This window comes from Saccopteryx bilineata, chromosome 1 (assembly GCF_036850765.1).
Source record: "Saccopteryx bilineata isolate mSacBil1 chromosome 1, mSacBil1_pri_phased_curated, whole genome shotgun sequence".
Taxonomy (NCBI): domain Eukaryota; kingdom Metazoa; phylum Chordata; class Mammalia; order Chiroptera; family Emballonuridae; genus Saccopteryx; species Saccopteryx bilineata.
The window spans coordinates 108,346,572-108,367,166 of record NC_089490.1 but is presented as its reverse complement, the minus strand read 5'-3'; the positions used below and the strand labels follow the sequence as shown (position 1 = coordinate 108,367,166).

The 20,595-nt window shown below is 42.7% G+C and overlaps 1 protein-coding gene across 6 annotated transcripts in view; it reads left to right on the top strand.

Annotated features, from left to right (window-relative positions):
- The window catches only part of RIMKLB (ribosomal modification protein rimK like family member B), an 83,050-nt gene that overhangs the window by 10,555 nt on the left and 51,900 nt on the right, over window positions 1-20,595 (top strand). For 5 of the 6 annotated variants that reach the window (XM_066263864.1, XM_066263846.1, XM_066263827.1 and 2 more), the window contains exon 1: window positions 18,315-18,707. The exons of the other annotated variant lie outside the window; for it this stretch is intronic. The gene's annotated coding sequence lies outside the window, so the exon portion shown is untranslated. Of the gene's footprint in view, window positions 1-18,314; window positions 18,708-20,595 lie in introns of those variants that run through there. 6 annotated transcript variants of the gene reach the window in all.

Here is a 20,595-nt window from a genome sequence, read left to right as displayed (position 1 = left end):
ATATACTCTATCTCCACATTCCAAGGCTGGTTGGTTATTGTTATTACTATAATTATAAACAAAATATAACATGGCCTGTCTATACCTGGAATGAAGATTTAACTTAGTGGATTTCTGGTCAAGATGGTGGCATATGTAAACATGGTAATTGCCTCCTCCTACAATCACATTGAAATTACAACTACAGCACAACCATCATTCAGAACCACATGAAATCTGGCTGAATATTAATTAGTCTTAGAACTAAGGAATTGAAGAAGAAGCCACACTGAGACTGGTAGGAGTGGCAGAGATGTGGATTGAGCTGGCCCCACACTCACGTGTTCCAATAAGAATTGGGAGGGATAGCTCAGCTGCAGAGGTTTCCTTTGAGGAGTGAGGGGTACTAGCCCCAGATCAAAGAGAAGTCCCCATAACTTCTGGCTTATAAAAACCAGTAGGGATTGTAGTTGAATGAGATAGGGCTGCTGGAGTTCCAGGCAGTTCTTGGACTTACTCTTTCTGAGCTCCAGCCCTGGGACAGCAGCTTGAAAATTACCAGAAACACATGGCGAGGAACTGAATTCCCATGTGGAAGGCACACTTTGAATGCCCAGCTTGAGTGATAAGGGATGCTGCATAATGGATCCTATAGAACCTGTAACTCATACATTAGGCCAGTGGTCGGCAAACCATGGCTTGCGAGCCACATGCAGCTCTTTGGCCCCTTGAGTGTGGTTCTTCCACAAAATACCACATGCGGGCACTACCTTGATAAGGAATGTACCTACCTATATAGTTTAAGTTTAAAAAATTTGGCTCTCAAAAGAAATTTCAATCATTGTACTGCTGCTATTTGGCTCTGTTGACTAATGAGTTTGCAACCACTGCATTAGGCCATTCTACCAAGCCTGGGAGATGTAGCAGCTCTACTTAATACCTAGAAACAAGCACAGGGGAGTTGCCAAAATGAGGAGACAAACAAACATGTCCCTAGTGAAAGAACAGAATAATCCAAAAAAAAAAAAAAAAAAGAGAGAGAGACTAAACAAAATGGAGACAAGTAATCTACTAGATGCAGAGTTCAGAACCCTGGTTATAAGAATGCTCAGTAAATTTAATGAGAACTTCAACAGCACAAAAAAGGGCCAGTCAGAAATGAAGGGCACACTAACTGAAATGAAGAACAATTTATAGTGAATCAACAATAGAGTAATGAAGCCAAGAATCAAATCAGTGATTTAGAATATACAAAAGTGAAAAACACTCAATTAGAACAGCAAAAAGAATCCAAAAAATGATGACAGTGTAAGGCTTCTCTGGGACAACTTCAAACATACGAACATTCTCATCATGTGGGATGCTAGAAGGAGAAGAGAGAGAACAGGAAGTTGAAAACTTATTTGAAAAAATAATGACAGCCTGACCAGGCGGCGGCGCAGTGAATAGAGCATCGAACTGGGATGCGGAAGACCCAGGTTCAAGACCCCGAGGTCGCCAGCTTGAGCGCAGGCTCATCTGTTTTGAGCAAAAGCCCACCAGCTTGAGCCCAAGGTCGCTGGCTCAAGCAAGGGGTTACTCGGTCTGCTGAAGGCCCGCGGTAAAGGCACATATGAGAAAGCAATCAATGAACAACTCAGGGGTTACAATGCGCAACGAAAAACTAATGATTGATGCTTCTCATCTCTTCGTTCCTGTCTGTCTGTCCCTGTCTATCCCTCTCTCTGACTCTCTCTGTCTCTGTAAAAAAATTAAAAAAATAAAAATTTGGCAAGTTTATTAAAAAAATAATAATAATGACAGAAAAGTTTCTTAATGTGATTAAGGAAATAGAAATACAGGTTTAGGAAGCACAGAGTCCCAAACAAGATGAACACAAGAAGGCCCACATCAAGACACATCATAATTGCCTGACCAGTCATGGCTCAGTGGACAGAACTTCGACCTGAGATGCTGAAGTCCCAGGTTTGAAACCCCAAGGTCACTGGCATGAGCACAGGTTTACCAGCTTGAGGGCAAGGTCATGAGCTTAAGCATGGGATCATTGACATGACCCAATGGTCGCTAGCTTGAGCTCCTACCTCAACTTGGTCAAGGCATATATAAGAAGCAATCAATGAACAACTAAAGTGCCACAACTACAAATTGATGCTTTTCATCTATCTCCCTTCCTGTCCCTATCTTTCCACATAAAAAAAGACACATAATTAAAATGCAAAAATTTAAAAACAGAGACTCCTAAAAGTAGTAAGAAAAAAGCAGTTAGTTACCTACAAGGGAACTCCCATAAGACTGTCAGTTGATTTGTTAACACCAATCTTGCAGGCCAGAAGTGACTGGCCAGAAATACTCTAAGTGATGAAAAGCAAGGACCTACAGCCTCACCAGACAGTGTCACAGTGGATAGAGTGTCAGACTGGGATGTAGAAGACCCAGGTTTAAAACCCCGAGGTCGCTGGCTTGAGCGCAGGCTCATCGGCTTGAGCATGGGCTCACCAGCTTGAGCACAAATCATAGACACAACCCCATGGTCACTAGCTTGAGCCCAAAGGTCGCTGGCTTGAAACCCAAGGTTACTGGCTTGAGCAAGGAGTTACTTGCTCTGCTGGAGCCCCCCAATCAAGGCACATATGAGAAAGCAATCAATGAACGAGTAAGGAACCACAACAAAGAATTGGTGCTTCTCATCTCTCCCTTCCTGTCAGTTTGTCCCTAGCTGTCCCTCTCTCTCTCTCTCTCTCTCTCTCTCTCTCTCTCTCTCTGTCAAAAAGAAAAAAAGAAAAGCAAGAACCTACAACCAAGATTGCTCTACCTATCAAAGCTATCATTTAGAATCGAAGGACAGATAAAAAGCTTCCCAGACAAGAAGTTGTTAAAGGAGTTCATTACCACCAAACCAGTATTACATGAAATGTTAAAGGGTCTTCTTTAAGAAGAAGAAAAAATAAATAAAAATATGAGTAAAATGGCAGTAAATGCATATCTATCAACAATTAAATCTAAGAAGCAAAATAAATGAACAAACAGAACAGAAACAGACTCATAGATACAGAGAACGTTTTGACGGTTGCCAGAGGGGAGAGGGACTGGGAAGATGGGTGGGAAGGGTGAAGGGATTAGGAAGCAAAAATTGGTTGGTACAGCATAGTCATGAGGCTGTAAGGTACAGCATAGGGAAGATAGTCAATCATATTCTACTAAGTATGTGTGTTTTCAGGTGGGTGTGAGATTTAGCAGATGATCATTTAGTAAATTATGTAATGTCTAATCACTGGGGTGTACAACTGAAAATAATATAATAATGTATGTCAACTGTAATTGAAAAACAAAAAGTGATTTAAAAGAAAAAGAAAAATAGAAGAGCAATAAGCTAGAAAGAGGAACAGTATTTCTACTTCAAACTCTACTACCTGCAGGCTTCCCCTTTGAAGGCCATACAGCCCTGTAGAACCTCACCCCACCCAGCTCTAGAATTCCAGTTATCTTCTGGTACTACTCTGGTTACTTGACATCTTTGTTAGGAAGAGCCCCTCAGGCCACTAGCTGCTATGGACAGTTCAAACACAGTTTGTTGTAGATCTTGGAACACACTTCATATTTAATACAAAAATCCACATGAAGGCTGTGTTCATATCGACATACGTTTTCTGGCACCTTTTGATTTATTTAGCACTTTAGTCTCATTTTGATCCTCATTTAAGGTACCACAAGGCATAGGGCAAGGCAGTATTTTTAAGCACTTTTTTTTTATTAAATTTAATGCAGTGACATTGATAAATCAGGGTACATATGTTGAGAGAAAACATCTCCAGGTTATTTTGACATTTGATTATGCTGTATACCCCTCACCCAAAGTCAAATTGTCTTCCATCACCTTCTATCTGGTTTTCTTTGTGCCCCTCCCCTCTTTAAGTATTTTTTTTAAGCAGAGGAAAGGGAGACCCAGAGGGACAGAAGTCCCACAATAAAGGGAATTCTTTCCTGGAATACAGATCTTCTGATTATAGGGCTCTGTAAGGCCAGGAGCCGTCATCGTGACCATTCACATGCAGGTTCGCATTGGATTCGGACAGTCGGCAAAGAAACAGCGGAGCCAAAAACTGGTGGGCCATAGTCTTTAATTCTAGCTTTGCACCCGGCGGGCAAGTAAAAATACACACTGGGCTCCAAAACCCAGTCACATTCAGTGCTCACAAAGCTACTGACTTATCCGAGTTTCCTAGAATCAAAGGTTTCTAGCTCACCAGACTTATTCACTTCTGTTCCCCATCTCCTTTCCTTATCCCAGATACAAACTCTACACAAACTGGCATCTCACTCAGCACTCCGCCATCTTGGCTGCTTCTCCTGGCCTCCTCCACGTGGCCTTACTCTGCTCTCCTCTGCTCTCTCTTCTAATCTCAGGAACCAAGAGCCAAACTCCCGCTCCGTTCCCATTTTATAGTGTAGAAATCCAAACTCTTAATCCAATATACAAAACAGGGAAGTCTCTAATACAAAGTCACTTCTCTGAGGCATGATTGGATTGTACCGCCCTACATCAAAAAGGGTAGGAAAGGCTTAATCCCAAAACCAAGCCCCAGGCTACAAGGATTCTCCCTGCCTTTAGCCCACCCCAACACACATTAATATCACCTGGGCAATGGCCTCTTTAACAAAGTGAGCATAATACATTTTATCTGCCCAACAGGCTCCATTCTTTGCCCTATATGGACTTCATAGAGCTAGAGCAGGGGTCTCCAAACAACATCCCGCGGGCTGCATGCAGCACCCTGAGGCATTTATCCGGCCCCCACCACACTTCCCGAAGGGGCACCTCTTTCATTGGTGATCAGTGAGAGGAGCATAGTTTCCATTGAAATACTGGTCAGTTTGTTGATTTAAATTCACTTCTTTATTTTAAATATTGTATCTGTTCCCATTTTGTTTTTTTACTTTAAAATAAGATATGTGCAGTTTGCATAGTGTTGGGCAGATAAAATGTATTATGCTCACTTTGTTAAAGAGGCCGTTGCCCAGGTGATATTAATGTATGTTGAGAATTGTAGCATGAGGCTTGGTTTTGGGATTAAGCCTTTCCCACCCTTTTTGATGAGGGGTGGTACAATCCAATCATGCCTCAGAGAAGTGACTTTGTATTAGAGACTTCCCTATTTTGTATATTGGATTAGAGGTTGTGAAGCTACACTATAAAATAGGGGTAGAACGGGAATTTGCCGCTTGGTTCCTGAGGTTAGCATGAGAGAGCAGAGAGAATAGAGCCAGCAGCGGGAGGAGGCCACGTGGAGGAGGCCAGGAAAAGCAGCCAAGATGGCGGAGTGCTGAGTGAGATGCCAGTTTGTACAGAGTTTGTATCTGGGATAAGGAAGGAGATGGGGAACTGAGGAGAATAAGTCTGGTGAGCTAGAAACCTTTGATTCTAGGAAACTCGGATAAATCAGTAGCTTTGTGAGCACTGAATGTGACTGGGTTTTGGAGCCCAGTGTGTATTTTTACTTGCCCGCCGGGTGCAAGGTAGGATTAAAGGCTATGGCCCACCAGTTTTTGGCTCCATGGTTTCTTTACCGACTGTCCGAATCCAATGCGAACCTGCAAGGGCCGGGCTGCTCTGATGGTGGCCCTGGCCCTGGCTCCTGGCTTTACACATAGGGATTTGTTCATAGTTTTTTTTTGTAGTTCAGCCCTCCAACGGTCTGAGGGACAGTGAACTGGCCCCCTGTGTAAAAAGTTTGGGGACCCCTGAGCTAGAGGCACATTTTTGTAAACCCCTTGGAAAAAGTTGTCCCTGAAATTATCCCCCTGAGCTCTTGCCTCATTCTCCAGAAAAGATAGGATAGAACACAGAGAGAACTCCCACCAACAAACTACTCAACATTTCAAGATAATGCAAAATGCTGCAGGCAGTGGTGGGATTCAGCTGGATCACACCGGTTTGGCAGAACTGATACCTAGTTTTTGGTTGAGTTTGGGGAACCAGTTATTAAAATGGCACTAGTAATCAGGATTCTCTCTAAAGTGGTGCCTGGGGTGCCCCCAATGTGGAAATCACAGATTTACATTCCTCACCCTTTTTTTTTTTTTTTTTTCATTTTTCTGAAGCTGGAAACAGGGAGAGACAGTCAGACAGACTCCCGCATGCGCCCGACCGGGATCCACCCGGCACGCCCACCATGGGCGACGCTCTGCCCACCAGGGGGCGATGCTCTGCCCATCCTGGGCGTCGCCATGTTGTGACCAGAGCCACTCTAGCGCCTGGGGCAGAGGCCACAGAGCCATCCCCAGCGCCCGGGCCATCTTTGCTCCAATGGAGCCTTGGCTGCGGGAGGGGACGAGAGAGACAGAGAGGAAAGCGCGGCGGAGGGGTGGAGAAGCAAATGGGCGCTTCTCCTGTGTGCCCTGGCCGGGAATCGAACCCGGGTCCTCCGCACGCTAGGCAGATGCTCTACCGCTGAGCCAACGGGCCAGGGCCTCCTCACCCTTTTTAACATTCATCTGCACAACAGTGTATTTTCTAAGCACCCGTAGTAATGTTCATTCCGTCCATAGGTGAGAAACATTTGACAGAACTATGTTTGTAATATTTATTTATTCATTTCATAAAACTCATTATGCCTTTGATGAAATACTACATTTTAATTCTCTCGCTTTTGTAACTTCAGTAAACAAGTGTTGGGCAGATAAAATGTATTACGCTCACTTTGTAAAAGATGACGCTGCCCACGTAGAGGCCGTTGCCCAGGTGATATTAATGTGTGTTGGGGGCAGGCAGGATCGTTGTAGCCTTGGGCTTGGTTTTGGGATTAAGCCTTTCCCACCCTTTTTGATGTGGGGCAGTACAATCCAATCATGCCTCAGAGAAGTGACTTTGTATTAGAGACTTCCCTATTTTGTATATTGGATTAAAGGTTTGGATTTCTACACTATAAAATGGGGGCAGAACAGGAGCTTGCGCTCTTGGTTCCTGGGATGATTAGCATGAGAGAGCAGAGGGAGCAGAGCAGAAAGCAGAAAGAGGCCATGTGGCCAGGAGAAGCAGCCAAGATGGCGGAGTGCTGAGTGAGATGCCAGTTTGTGCAGAGTTTGTATCTGGGATAAGGAAGGAGATGGGGAACTGAGGAGAATAAGGCTGGTGAGCTAGAAACCTTTGATTCTAGGAAACTCGGATAAGTCAGTGGCTTTGTGAGCACTGAATGTGAGTGGGTTTTAGAGCCCAGTGTGTGTTTTTACTTGCCCGCTGGGTGCAAGCTAGAATTAAAGAAAATGGCCCACCAGTTTTTGGCTCCATTGTTTCTTTACCAACTGTCCGAATCCAATGCGAACCTGCATGAGCCGGGCTGCTGTGATAGTGGCCCCGGCTTCTGGCTTTACAACAAGCATATAACCTAAAGAGAAAAAGTGCCAAACAACCAGGGGGTGATAAACTGTTATTGGAAATATCTTAAATGACAGTTTTATTGTTTTTTGTCAGGTATTATTAATATTTTTTATTAATATTTAAAAACCCTTTCTTATAACATAATCTAGTTTTATGTACCTCTTTTGTTGTTCTTATTTGAGTATTAAATACAATAAATAATAAACTACCTTTGGTATATCTTTTCTTTATACTTAAAACAGTCATTAGGGCAGGGAACCAGTTGTTAAATTATTTGAATCCCACCACTGGCTGCAGGAAAACTGAACTTTCTGCTTCCTTCTAGCAGTAAACTGAAAAGGGTACTGAAAGTGTGAGAGGGGCTGACACCAACTGTTAGTGCCATGGACTTACCCTCATTGCCTGAATGTTAAAACATAAAGGGATTTGGACTTTGAAGTCTGATAAATATGATATTGTCAACAACTCTCTTGTGGAAGATATCAAACACTGTTTTCTTAAAGTAAGTCCAGAAGGACACACATGGAACTAAAATCTCTGACCCTGTGTGATTAAAACAGAATTGTAAAGTCAAAAAAAGAAGAGAGAGAGAGAGATTTAACTTAGTCACAGGACTTCTAGCTAGATGGATAAACACCAAGGCAAAATAACTTTGACCTTGGGTGTGGGCTGAGGTGGGAAGTTGTAGTTGGGAGCGTCCCAGTTTTGCTTCATTGCCACAACTTTACATAGTTTTGATTATTTCAAACTGCAACCATTATGATGTCTTTCTCAGCTCTGCTCACTTCATTTTTTAAATTTAAGTAATTAGGAATGATTAGAATTAAATATTTTTAATACTACTTTTGCTCCATTCATGCATGTCTTTTGTTTCATTTAGCTATCTTCTCCTTTTCTTTCTACTGTTTTTAAAAGTTTATTGAGTTAGTAAAATTATATAGTTTTCAGGTGTACAATTCTATAATGTATCATCTGTTTATTTTGTGTTCTCCGCTTTTAAGTTCTTTCTACTGGTTTTTTTTTTTTAATCTACCTTCCTCCTTTGTTATTTCTTCCTCTCCATCATGCTTTCCTGGATTTTATTAAAATTCTTTTTCATTTCTTTCCTCACCACTTTTCAAAATAATTATTTTCCAGGCTTGTTTTTCTCCTCATTCCTTTCTAGGGTGTCTTAGTCTCCAGCAGAGGGGGTCTGATGGTGATACCAAGGTAGGGAAGGAACCCTGGGAGAACCGGGAGGGGTAGGAGAAAATGGTGCTTCAGCTGTTTCCGCAATCAGCCTATAAAAGGCTGAATTAAACCTGCCTCTGTAAATTCCTTCTCTGGGTGTCTCTTACCTCACCTTAAATTCCACTTCCCCTGCCCCCGACCCCATTTCTCAGTAACATCACTCTCTACCAGCTGTTACTGCCAGGGGACACTGGCCTTCTTTTGCCCAATTAGGCACCCAGCCTTGTTCTTTCTGCTAAACCCTCTTTGTCCTGCATGTCAGTGGATCCCTTTTTAAACCTGAAAACATTTAATAGTCTCCCACAAGGCTATTGGTTGTATTGTTAGAATCTGAAGTGTGAATAAAAAGCATAATGTTTAATTATAGTTTCCATGACTCTAGCCAATGCACTTATGATTTAACCAGATTTGTACTTTGTTAATCAAAAAAATATTGTCTGTATTTGCGGAATATAAATATTAGTGATATTTTTTTTTGTTGACTTATTATAAGTATATTTGGTTAATGAGCTCTTAGATCCTTTGTGACAAATTCTAATATATATGTACCATTTTTTTTTAATGGTTGTAATATGATACTGGAGACATAAGCAAAAACAAGCAGGCATTGATCTCTAAACAAAACTTTACATACTAAGAAGTGGGGGGGGAACTACAGACAAAATCAATTTTATAGTCTTTAGAGGGATTGTAAGATATGGTGAAGAGCATGTACTTTTTTAATTAAAAATTTTTTTATTGTTGTTCCACTTATTTTTATGCATTGATTAGTTGATTTTTATTTTTTTTGTGACAGAGACTGAGAGAGTCAGAGAGAGGGACAAATAGGAACAGACAGACAGGAAGGGAGAGAGATGAGAAGCATTAATTCTTCATTGCAGCACCTTAGTTGTTCATTGATTGCTTTCTCATATGTGCCTTGACTGGGGGCTACAGCACACCGAGTGACCCCTTGCTCAAACCAGATGAGCCTGCGCTCAAGCTGGTGACCTTAGGGTCTCGAAATGGGTCCTCTGCATCCCAGTGCTACGCTCTATCCACTGCGCCACCGCCTGGTCAGGCTAGTTAATTTTTATATATGCCCACAACCTTGGTGTATTGGGACGAAACTAACCAACTAAGCTACCTAGCCAGGGCCAGGCATGTAATTTCATGCTTAGATTCAAATCATGGTTTTGCCACTTGCTTGCTGTGAGGTTGAACAAGTTACTCAATGTCTCTGTGCTTCAGTTTGCTCCTTTGTAAATAGAAGATACTCAAACCCAATGGGATCATTAGGAGTATTAAATTGTTTAATATATGATCTAAAATCTCTGAGAATATTTTATATTCTAAGACATATTAGCTTTATTGTAAGACTGAAGACAGATGTATAACTATACACCCTTCAGATATTTCTGTGGCAATTTTCTCATTCGCTATTTATTTACTAAACAAGCCATTATTACAGATCCTCTATCTTGGTCTAAATTGTCTGGCCTAAGTTGTCTGGAAAAATTCTTGGAAACAACAAGGAAGGACTGAAAGAAATATATTAGAGATTTGAATAGTAATTCCATTGTGTCATTCAACATAGATCTTCATTTTTTTTCTTTCTTTTTCTTTACTGTCTCCTTTGATTTTATATCATGCTGTTAGGATGAAACCCAAACTGAGAGGCACTGAAGGAGGGAAGAAAAAAACAAGGAAAGAGTCTGGGGATTCAGGTGGAATTGCTAGAAGAAAGGTTAAATAGGAAAAGCAAGGAGATTTTTAAAAATTTCTAGCTTAGTGACCAATATGGATTTGAAAAACAACAGAGCAAAAATAATTTGAAAACAAAGTGAAAAAATAAGGAATATAAGAATTGAGCAGAATAGCCTGACCTATGGTGGTGCATTGAATAAAGCATCGACCTGGAACACTGAGGTCGCCAGTTCGAAACCCTGGGCTGGCCTGGTCAAGTCACATACAGGAAGCCACTATGAGTTGATGCTTCCTGCTTCTCCTCTCCTTTCTTTCTCTCTCTCCTCTCTCTAAAAATCAATAAATAAAATCTAAAAAAAAATTGAAAAGAATAGATATAAATTGCACTGTTTCTTTGCACTGAAGATAACTAAATGAACTTGGACTAATGAACAATGCTCCCTAGTCTAACTTATCAACATGCAAAAGATGTCAAAGGGAACTAGGAAAATCATAGGGGTCATTAGGATGCTCCCAGAATTCTTTCATTCATTCAGTCAATCTGTAAATGTTGTTAATCATTCAGGGTGCTGCTGGTGACATAGATGTGCGACAGGTCTTCACAGCCCTGTGTGATTTAAATATTATCATTTCTGTCATTGAAATGTCTAATTCAGTCACGTTTCCCTGAACCAAGTGGGGGTTCTTGTTTTCCTTATTACTTGATGGTTCCTCTGATCTTTAGGGAGAACACACTACCTTTCCACATTTACTATTCCATTCTCTTCTTCCAGACTTCCTGTTGATATAGATGAGAAATCAGGAGCTAGGAAATTACCACCAATAATTTTCTCTTATAGCCTCAATTTTCTCTTCTGTCAGAGGGAACTAACAATATTTGCTCAACTTTACAAGGTTGCTTGAAGCTAAAATGAGTTTGTAAATTATGAGTGCTTTAGATCAAGAACATTTTACAAAAGGTTATTTGTCTGTTTAAGACATTAATCTCTACAGTATATAGGGAATATAGTCAATAATATTGTAATAACTATATGTGGTGCCAGGTAGGTACTAGACTTATTGCAGGATTACTTCATTAGTTATATAAATGTCTAACCTCTATACTGTACACTTGAAACTAACATAATGTTAAATACCAACTGTAATTGAAAAATTAAAAATTTTAAAAGACACTACTGTTAAATTTTTATGTATGTAAAAATCACTTGGTATCCTTATTAAAAATGCAGAGTTATGGCTGATTCCATAAGCTTTCACTTAGGCTAAAAAATTCAAATATACAAGTTGATTCAGAAGGTCATGGGTAAGGGCCAACAAATCTAAATTTTAAACTAGCATCCCAGGCTATTCCCATGTAAGTAGAGAAAAAGAAATATTACTAACAACCAAGTACAACTAAAGAAGGAGGACAAAAACCTACATCACTCCTCTTTCTTTTTTTTCTTTACATCCTTTCCTTCTTTGAGTCAGTCAATATACAGCCTTTCCTCCCTTTCCTCCCCCTATCCTCCTTTGTGGCTGACATTGGCATTTTCTTAGCGTATTTAGAGAGGCGCTCAGTTTAATGTACAGACATGGAGTGGAGGAAAAGGAGGAGGGACGTGGGTGGAGAAAGGCTAGATCAGTGTTTAGCTATTCTATGAATACTGTTGTCCGGCTGGTTCTAGCCGGCTGGCTCTGGGAGAGGAAGCAGTGGGGTGAGCTAGATCTATTGCAGCTGCCCATTCTGTCCCTTATTTGCTAGTATAGGATCTGATATAAGACACCCACTACCATTTCTCCAGCCACATAAATTTTACAGTAATCACATTAGATACCCCATAAACAATACTATTTTAAGTACTGATAACAATCCTGGATTCATTCTTGTTTATAATTCTTCTCTTTACTACTTTTAGTTTTGAACAATTCCCGGCTTGTTTTCTTGTCTTTAAATCCAGGAGAAAAAGATTTGCACCAGATGGTGTCTAGGGGGTACTTAGAGATTTTTGCTTGACATGCAATCTAGACAATAGGTGAATGCTTTTCTGGCTGATGTAGTATATACATCAATGCAGCACAAACAAAATCAGACACATGGGGTTGGTTGGACCTGGGCAACTTTGTTAGGGGTGATTTTGTTTTCATCAGATCTTTGCTTTTCCCCAAGTATATTCATATTGTTTACTAATAAATTTTAAAAATGCTTCTTGCCACAAACCTAGCTATCATATTCTAATGAGGTGATCTGATTGCTTAACTGAAATGTCTAGAATCACCTGTATATTTCAATATAGTCATATACAGTTCATTCTAATATCTGTGTCTAAACCTTGATCTTCAGTTTGACTGCACATTAGAATTCTCTAGAGATCTTTAGTTGTTTTTTTTTTTATTTATTATATTTATTGATTGATTTTAGAGAAAAGAAGGGGACCCTGGACGGTTGACTCAGTGGTAGAGTGTCGGCACGGCATGTGAACGTCCTAGGTTCGATTCCCGGTTGGGGCACACAGGAGAAGCGACCATCTGCTTCTCTACACTTCCCCCTTCTCTCTCTATCTCTCACCTCTCCTTCAGCCATGGCTTGATTGGTTTGAGCAGGTTGGCCTCAGGCACTGAGTATGGCTCCATGGCCTCCACCTCAGATATTAAAAAAAAATTGCTTGGTTGCTGAGCAAAGGAGCAATGGCCCAGAGTATTGCCCCCTAGTGGGCTTGCCGGGTGGACCCCAGTTCGGGGGTATGCGGAGTCTGTCTCTCTGACTCCCCTCCTCTAAAACAAAAATTAAAATTAAAAAAAGAGAAGTAGAGAGAAAAAGGAGAGAGAGAGAGATACTAGCTTATTCCACTTATTTATGCTCCCACTGGTTGACTCTTGTATGTGCCCTGACTGGGGATTGAACCTGCAACCTTGGCATATCGGGAGGACACTATAACCAACGCAGCTACCAGCCCGGGGCTCTGGAGTGTTTTTAAAACTATTGGTGTCTGGCCTGACGGGTGGTGGTGCAGTGGATAGTGTGTTGACCTATGATGCTGAGGTCCACGGTTCAAAATCCGAGGTCGTTGACTTGAGTGCAGGCTTGCCAGCTTGAGCATTGGATCATGGGCATGATCCCAAGGTTGCTGGCTTGAGCAAGGGGTCACTGACTCTGCTAGAGTCCCCACACCCCTCAAGGCATGTATGAGAAGCAATCAGTGAACAACTAAAGTGATGTAACTACGAGATGATGCTTCTCATCTCTCTCCTCTCTCCCTTCCTCTCTCTCTTGCTCTCCCCAAAATACAAAAATATATATATTATTGCCTGGATCCCAATTCCAGATATTCTGATCTAATCAGGTTGAAAAGCTCTCCCTTGATTCTAATGTGTCTAGGGATAAGAGAAAAACTTTATAGGTGTTTTGAATTAGGCAATGAATGCACTTCAATCTTAGCTCAAAGATATTAAATTTTAGCCTGACCTGTGGTGGTGCAGTGGATAAAGCATCGACCTGGAAATGCTGAGGTTGCTGGTTCGAAATCCTGGGCTTGCCTGGCCAAGGCACATATGGGAGTTGATGCTTCCGGCTCCTCCCCCCTTCTCTCTCTCTGTCTTTCTCTCCTCTCTCTCGGTCTCTCTCTCTCCTCTCTAAAAATGAAAAAATTAAAAAATAAATAAATAAAAATTTAAAGATATTAAATTTTAGCTCACCCTTGGGTTGGTCTCACACTCATAGGGACATGCAGTAAATATTTATGACTGTGCTATTGCCACACATATTTAAACATTGATATTTGACTATTTTGCATTATAATAGCCAATATTTATTGGGCCCTTACTATGTAGTGCATTGTATGGGAGCTACCTCATTAATCCTTGCTATTTAAGGAAGTACTTAATGTCCATTTTATTGACAAGAACACTGAGGCCTAGAGAGGTTAAGCATTAATCCTATGCCACTAGAAAATAAAGCTGTTATTTTAAATCAGATTCATCTGACTCCAGAGATCTAGGTTACTCGTGTCTTCTCAAGGGATTCAACTAACCCCAAAGCCTCCTACGGAATTTTAATTTATTGGTTAAAATCAAGTGATGCAGGGAGGCAGGTGAAGGAGGTTATAAAGGAGATAAATGTTGATGGTTGAAGACTTGGCGAGGGGGGGGTGAACATACAAAACGGTGTACAGAGATGCATTGTAAAATTGGGCACCTGAAGCCTGTGTAATTATGTTAACCAGGGTCACCCCAATAAATTCAATTTTAAAAATGAGTGGTGCATGATTAGACCAAGATACACTACTTAAAATATTTATTTTTTATTTTTTTGTATTTTTCTGAAGCTGGAAACGGGGAGAGACAGTCAGACAGACTCCCGCATGCGCCCTACCGGGATCTACCCTGCACGCCCACCAGGGGCGACGCTCTACCCACCAGGGGGCGATGCTCTGCCCCTCTGGGGGCGTCGCTCTGTTGCGACCAGAGCCACTCCAGTGCCTGGGGCAGAGGCCAAGGAGCCATCCCCAGCGCCCGGGCCATCTTTGCTCCAATGGAGCCTTGGCTGCGGGAGGGGAAGAGAGAGACAGAGAGGAAGGAGAGGGGGAGGGGTGGAGAAGCAGGTGGGTGCTTCTCCTGTGTGCCCTGGCCGGGAATCAAACCCAGGACTTCTGCACGCCAGGCCAACGCTCTACCACTGAGCCAACCGGCCAGGGCCTCTTAAAATATTTTTGAGTACACATTGCGATACAAAGGAGATGTGCATCCATTCTTATCTAAACTTATCAACCTTGAAAGCACAAAGATTATGACTGGCTCTAAGAAACTTACTCTTTGGAACTTGCTTTCCCATTATGGAGGTGCTAAAAATAATTTCTGCTTCCTCATACAAAAATATGAAGTACAAATTTGATCATTATTCATGTAATTATCTTACATAATAATCTGTTCAAACCATATTATTGGCTTTGTTCTTTATTTATTTATTTATTTATTTTTATTAAGTAAGAGGCAGGATGGCAGAAAGACAGACTCTTATATGCTTCCCGACAGGGATCCATTGGTCAAGCCCCCTACCAGGTGATGTTCTGCCCATCTATCACCATTGCTCTGTTGCTCAGCAATAGCACCATTTTTAGTGCTTGAGGCGAGGCCATGGAGCCATCCTCAGTGCCGAGTCATCCTTGGGCCTAACTTGCTCAAAGCAATTGAGCCATGGCTGTGAGAGAGGAAGAGAGAGAGAAAGAGAGAGAGAAGGGGGAGGGTGGAGAAGCAGATGGTCGCATCTCCTGTGTGCCCTGACCAAGAATTGACTGGGGACTTCCACATGCCGGCTGACATTCTACCACTGAGCCAACTGGCAAGGACCTGGCTTTGTTTTTTAAAATATAGTTTTTACTCTGGCTGGGTAGTTCAGTTGGTTAAGAGTATCATCCTGAAATGCCAAGGTTGTGGGTTCAATCCCCAGTCAGGGCACATGCAGAAAACAACCAGTAAGCATAGATGAAACAGCACATTGGTGTTTTTCTCTTATTCTCTCTCTCTAAAATCAATTTTAAAAAATAGGTTTTTTTTTTATCTCAAATGCAATGTTGTTTATACATAATTTATTTTTTAGGATATTAGATGGCACACAGTGACAGTATATTGAGTTGAATATTAGCATTTTATTTGATTTTTCTTAATTGAATTTATTGGGGTGAACACTGATTAACAAAATTATACAGGTTTCAGGTGCACAATTCTATAACACATCATCTATACATTGTATTGTGTATTCACGACCCCACATCAAGCTTTGTCCATCATCATTTTTAAAAGGCAAGTGGCCAATGAGTTAATGGTCTAACACTCTCTATCCACAGTTTTACCAAAACAACATGCTTTTTCTGATGCATGGTTATCATGAATTGGGGTCCTTAACAGTGAGTTGGGATTAAAGGATAGATTAGATCAGGGGTCCTCAAACTTTTTACACAGGGGGCCAATTCACTATCCCTCAGACTGTTGGAGGGCCGGACTTAACTATGAACAAATCCCTATGCACACTGCACATATCTTACTTTAAAGTAAAAAACCAAAACGAGAACAAATACAATATTTAAAATAAAGAACAAGTAAATTTAAATCAACAAACTGACCAGTATTTCAATGGGAACTATGGGCCTGCTTTTGGCTAATGAGAGGGTCAATGTCCGGTTCCATATTTGTCACTGCTAGCCATAACAAGTGATATGATGCGCTTCTGGAGCTGTGACGCATGCGTCACTGGAAATACCTCTCACTGACCACCAATGAAAGAGGTGCCCCTTCTGGAAGTGCCGGATAAATGGCCTCAGGGGGCCGTATGTGGCCAGCCGACCATAGTTTGGGGTCCCCTGGATTAGATATTACTAGTCCTCTGCTGGGCAAGTCATATAACGTTTTTCCTGTGTCAATTTCCCTATAACTTTTTTTGCCAGATTTTCAAAGTGTTAATATCTCTGTAAGCAAGCTTCCCTTGATCAAAAAATGCTTATTTTTTGTCTTCAGTTTGGATATATTGTACTTTATGTTCCAGGAGACTGAATATCAGAGTGGAAGTAAATAGCAACATTTTAGTTTTGTACACTTTCCCCCCTTTCTTCTGAAGATGGTATATTGGCACATTTGTTCCTCTAAACATGTCCTTTATGAAAATAATTCACTCTCCTGTTACTTTCAGTGCCGTAACAGCAGTGAACACATAATAGTACCAAGCATGAAGTCTTACATGATATATTATATGTCGCTCACCCCTTATAACAACTCAGTGAAGCAGGTAACTATTTTTAGTTTTTATAAAATGTTTTTATAGTTAACTTTTATAGTTGAGCAGGTTAAGATATGGAAAAGTCACTTCAGGAGATCCAGATAGGTTATGTAGAACTTGACATCCATCCAGTCCAGAAGTTTCATCTTAGGTTTCGTGAAGGAAATCAGCAGAAAAAGTAGACCCAAATGACTTGGAAAGGAGCGCTGAGAATTTATTGGCTATGGTGACTGAGAAGGGAGATGTGACCTGCAAGAAGGCAAACTGGTTAGGGCATTATTAATCTCATATCTCGGATCTCTGGCGGTAATAAAGGGCAGGTTATTTGGAATGAATCTTCCCTGTGAAGTAGCACAGGTCTCTGTTGCCTTTGGTTTTAGTCATGAAAATTTTGTTAACGTAGTAATAGAGTTGAACACATATTCTTAACATTTTATTTTTATATAGTTTGAGCATTTACACAATGCTGTTAAATATATAGTCTCATTTCATTCTCACAGCAACCTGGAAATATACTCTTCTCTTCGAGGCTCGGAAGAAGTTGAGTAACTAATTAGCCCAAGCCTTCTGCTGGTTTCCAAGCTGGCTGTACCACACTACCCTGCCTATATATCTTTAAAACCCTCTGTCTGGAAAGGTCTGAGAATATATGCGGTAGTTTAAATTTTTGCCTCACAATATACAGAGGCATCGTATTTACTCCATAGAAGGAAAAGGATATTAGAGATATTAACGATCTTTGTCCCCAAATCTTTGCCTCCGGAATTGCAGGCGGAGGCCGTCAGAAATGCTGCGCGGGAGGGGGCCGGGCTGGGCGGGAGGCAGGGGCGTGGACACTGCGTCCAGGAGACTTGGTGGGCTCGCGTCAGCGTTCAGTGTGGATGAACGTGGCCGGGAAGGGAATGCGAAGGCGGGGAGAGTGTACAACGGAACGGATTAATCTCGCGGTTTCGAGTCGGGAACAAACCTTGCTACCCCACCCGTTTCCCTTCCTAAGTGAGGACGGTTTGGGGGCGGGTGGGGAAAGCGCGTCCTCGAAACGCTCTCGCGCTCCCGTTGCCCTCGCAGCGCGCGCGCGCTCCATCGCCTCTCCGCAACCCGGGAGGCTGGCGATGGCCGCCTGCGGGGTCCCGAGGCCTGGAGGGCGGGTCCTGGCGCAGGTGTTAGACCCGCTGGGGCGGGTCCGGCTCACCGCCCCGGCCCGTCGCCCCGCCGGCCGCCGCCACTCGCGCCACCGGCCGCGCAGCCGCGCCTGGAGGGCGGGGCCGGGGCGCGCGCAGGGGCGCTGCACGCGGCTGGGGCTGGGGCAGCGCGGGGCAGCCTCCGCCGGCGTCGCGCGCGCGCGCGCGCATGCCAAGCGAGTGAGGGAGCGCGGAGCGGCTGGGTGTGAGTGTGTGTCTGTGTGTGGGGGTGTGGATGTGGGGACGCGTGTGTGTGGGAACGAGTGTGTGCGAGTGTGGGTGAGGGCGAGCCGGAGCGTCCGCGAGGCTGTGAGAAAGTAGGCGAGTGTGCGAGGGCGCCCGGCCTGGCTGCGGGAGCCGCGGTGGCGAAGGAGAAAAGAGGCGGCTCCCGGCATCCCGACCCCCTCCCCCTTCTCGGACCTTCTGCCCGCCCGGCAGCCCGCGCTTCTCTCGGAGGCCCCAGCCCGGCTCTGCTGGCCGAGGTCGAAGGAGGAGCCACCCGAGCCAGGTGAGTGGTCCCAGCGTTCCCGTCCCCGGGTGTGGGGGGCGAGGCGGGGGCGCCTTCGCCCCGAGTCCCTCTGCCTCAGTGGGCGAGTTCGGCCGAATGGACTCGGCGACGAGCGGGGGTGGGGGGCTCGGCCCGCGTGGGGAGCGGGGCTGTGCGTGCTCGCCCTGCGCGGGTCGCTTCAGAGCCCGGGGCGGTGGGGAGCGGGGCCGAGCCTGGGCTCGGGTGTGCCGGGAGGGGGCCGCGCAGCTGTGTGCGTGTGCTGGGACGGCCGCGCTGGGGAGGCTGCGACCTCGGGCGTGGAGGACGGCTTCCCTGCTGCGAGGGGGTGTGGTGGCCCTGGGAATGCGCTTGCGAACCTGTCCCCCCGTGTGCTCATCTCTGCTGCCTCGGCTGCCATCAGACAGGTTTCTGTGGTGTGACCCAAGGACGAGGATGTGGTGTTCCTCCTGCAGTCCTGATGTTTTTAATTCCTTGATTTCTTTCTTATGTGTAAATTTTACAGAGTGCGCCAGTCATTCCTCTTTCCATTGATGGCTCTCTGAATGAGAATGGAGTGACAAAGTAATTACTTGTTTTGGTTGATTTTTCTTAAGCATTTGACTACGTTGTAATTCTTACCTCCCCCTGCTCCCCTTTAAAAATAGCCAAAACAATAATAACAGTAATAGCCAAAATAGGGGATAATTTCTAATTTACTTTCCTAAGTCTGTACTTTACTCTCAGTATTTTATCCAGTTTGCGTTTCTGAAGAGAGATGGGATGTTAATATATTCTACGAATGGGGTTATCATATTAACCGTGTTGAATGTAACTTCCATGTAAATTCTTTAAGTGTGCTGTTATTTTCCCATTATGAAATTGTTCCCACATCTTTGTGGAGTTGGGTTAATCTCCAAATCTATATGGAATGTATATGGACATATTAGTATGGAAGATATACTTTTTTGTGGCCCTGACATGTTTATTGTATTTACTGATGTTTTTAATAACTGTAACCATTAAAATTTAAATATTATTAAATCTCACTTTAATTCTTTCACAACATTGAGTAGTTTAAAGGTCATTTTTTTAAAAAACAGTTTATTGTCAAAATAAAGATATGCCAAGATACTAATTTGGAATAAAAACACTGAAATTCCAGTCATGAAGATCTAACATTTATTTTATAACTTTTAGATAGAAAACCTCTGATTTAAAAAAAAAATAAGTCATAAAAGTTTTTATTTTTCCTAATAGTTGCTATGTATTTGGTTAGTGTGTCAAAGGGCCGGAGACCTATTTTGTTTTGAGGTAATCTTTTTATTGCTTTTCTATCTTGGTTATTGTTATTAATTTCCTTCTTTCATGTCGTAGATTTGTTAGTTTGGCAGCATGGCTGTTGATGTTTTTATCGTTTTTTCTGTCTCCCTTTTCTTTCTCTTTTGTCTTCTCTTACCCTCACTAGGTGCTGGAGTCTGCTTTGTCAGGGAGGGGGGCTTCTCTGTTCTCAGAGAGCCAAGAAGGAGAACAGCAAATTTAGTTACATACAATCCTCCACTCAGTCAAAAGCACTTTTTCTTCCCGCCTCTCTCCTTGCAGGGGGGAAAGAGTTGCATATCTAACCTTTAGACTTCTGGCTACCAGCTAAAATTTCACTTATCTTAGTTTCTGTGGGATAGCTTTTACATTTTTTCTCATGTTTCCTTAGAGTCCCAATTGATAGCGTCTGGGGGTGTGAACTCAACTATCCTTTATTTTTTCTTTCCCCTTCTCATTCAGTTTCTTTTTCCTCTCCAGAGAGAAATTACCATCAGCATCTTATAAATGCACTACCCTTTCTCGAAAAGCCATACTGTGAAGAAACACACTAAAAGAACATTTTTTTTCCTCTTACCAATGCACATCAACC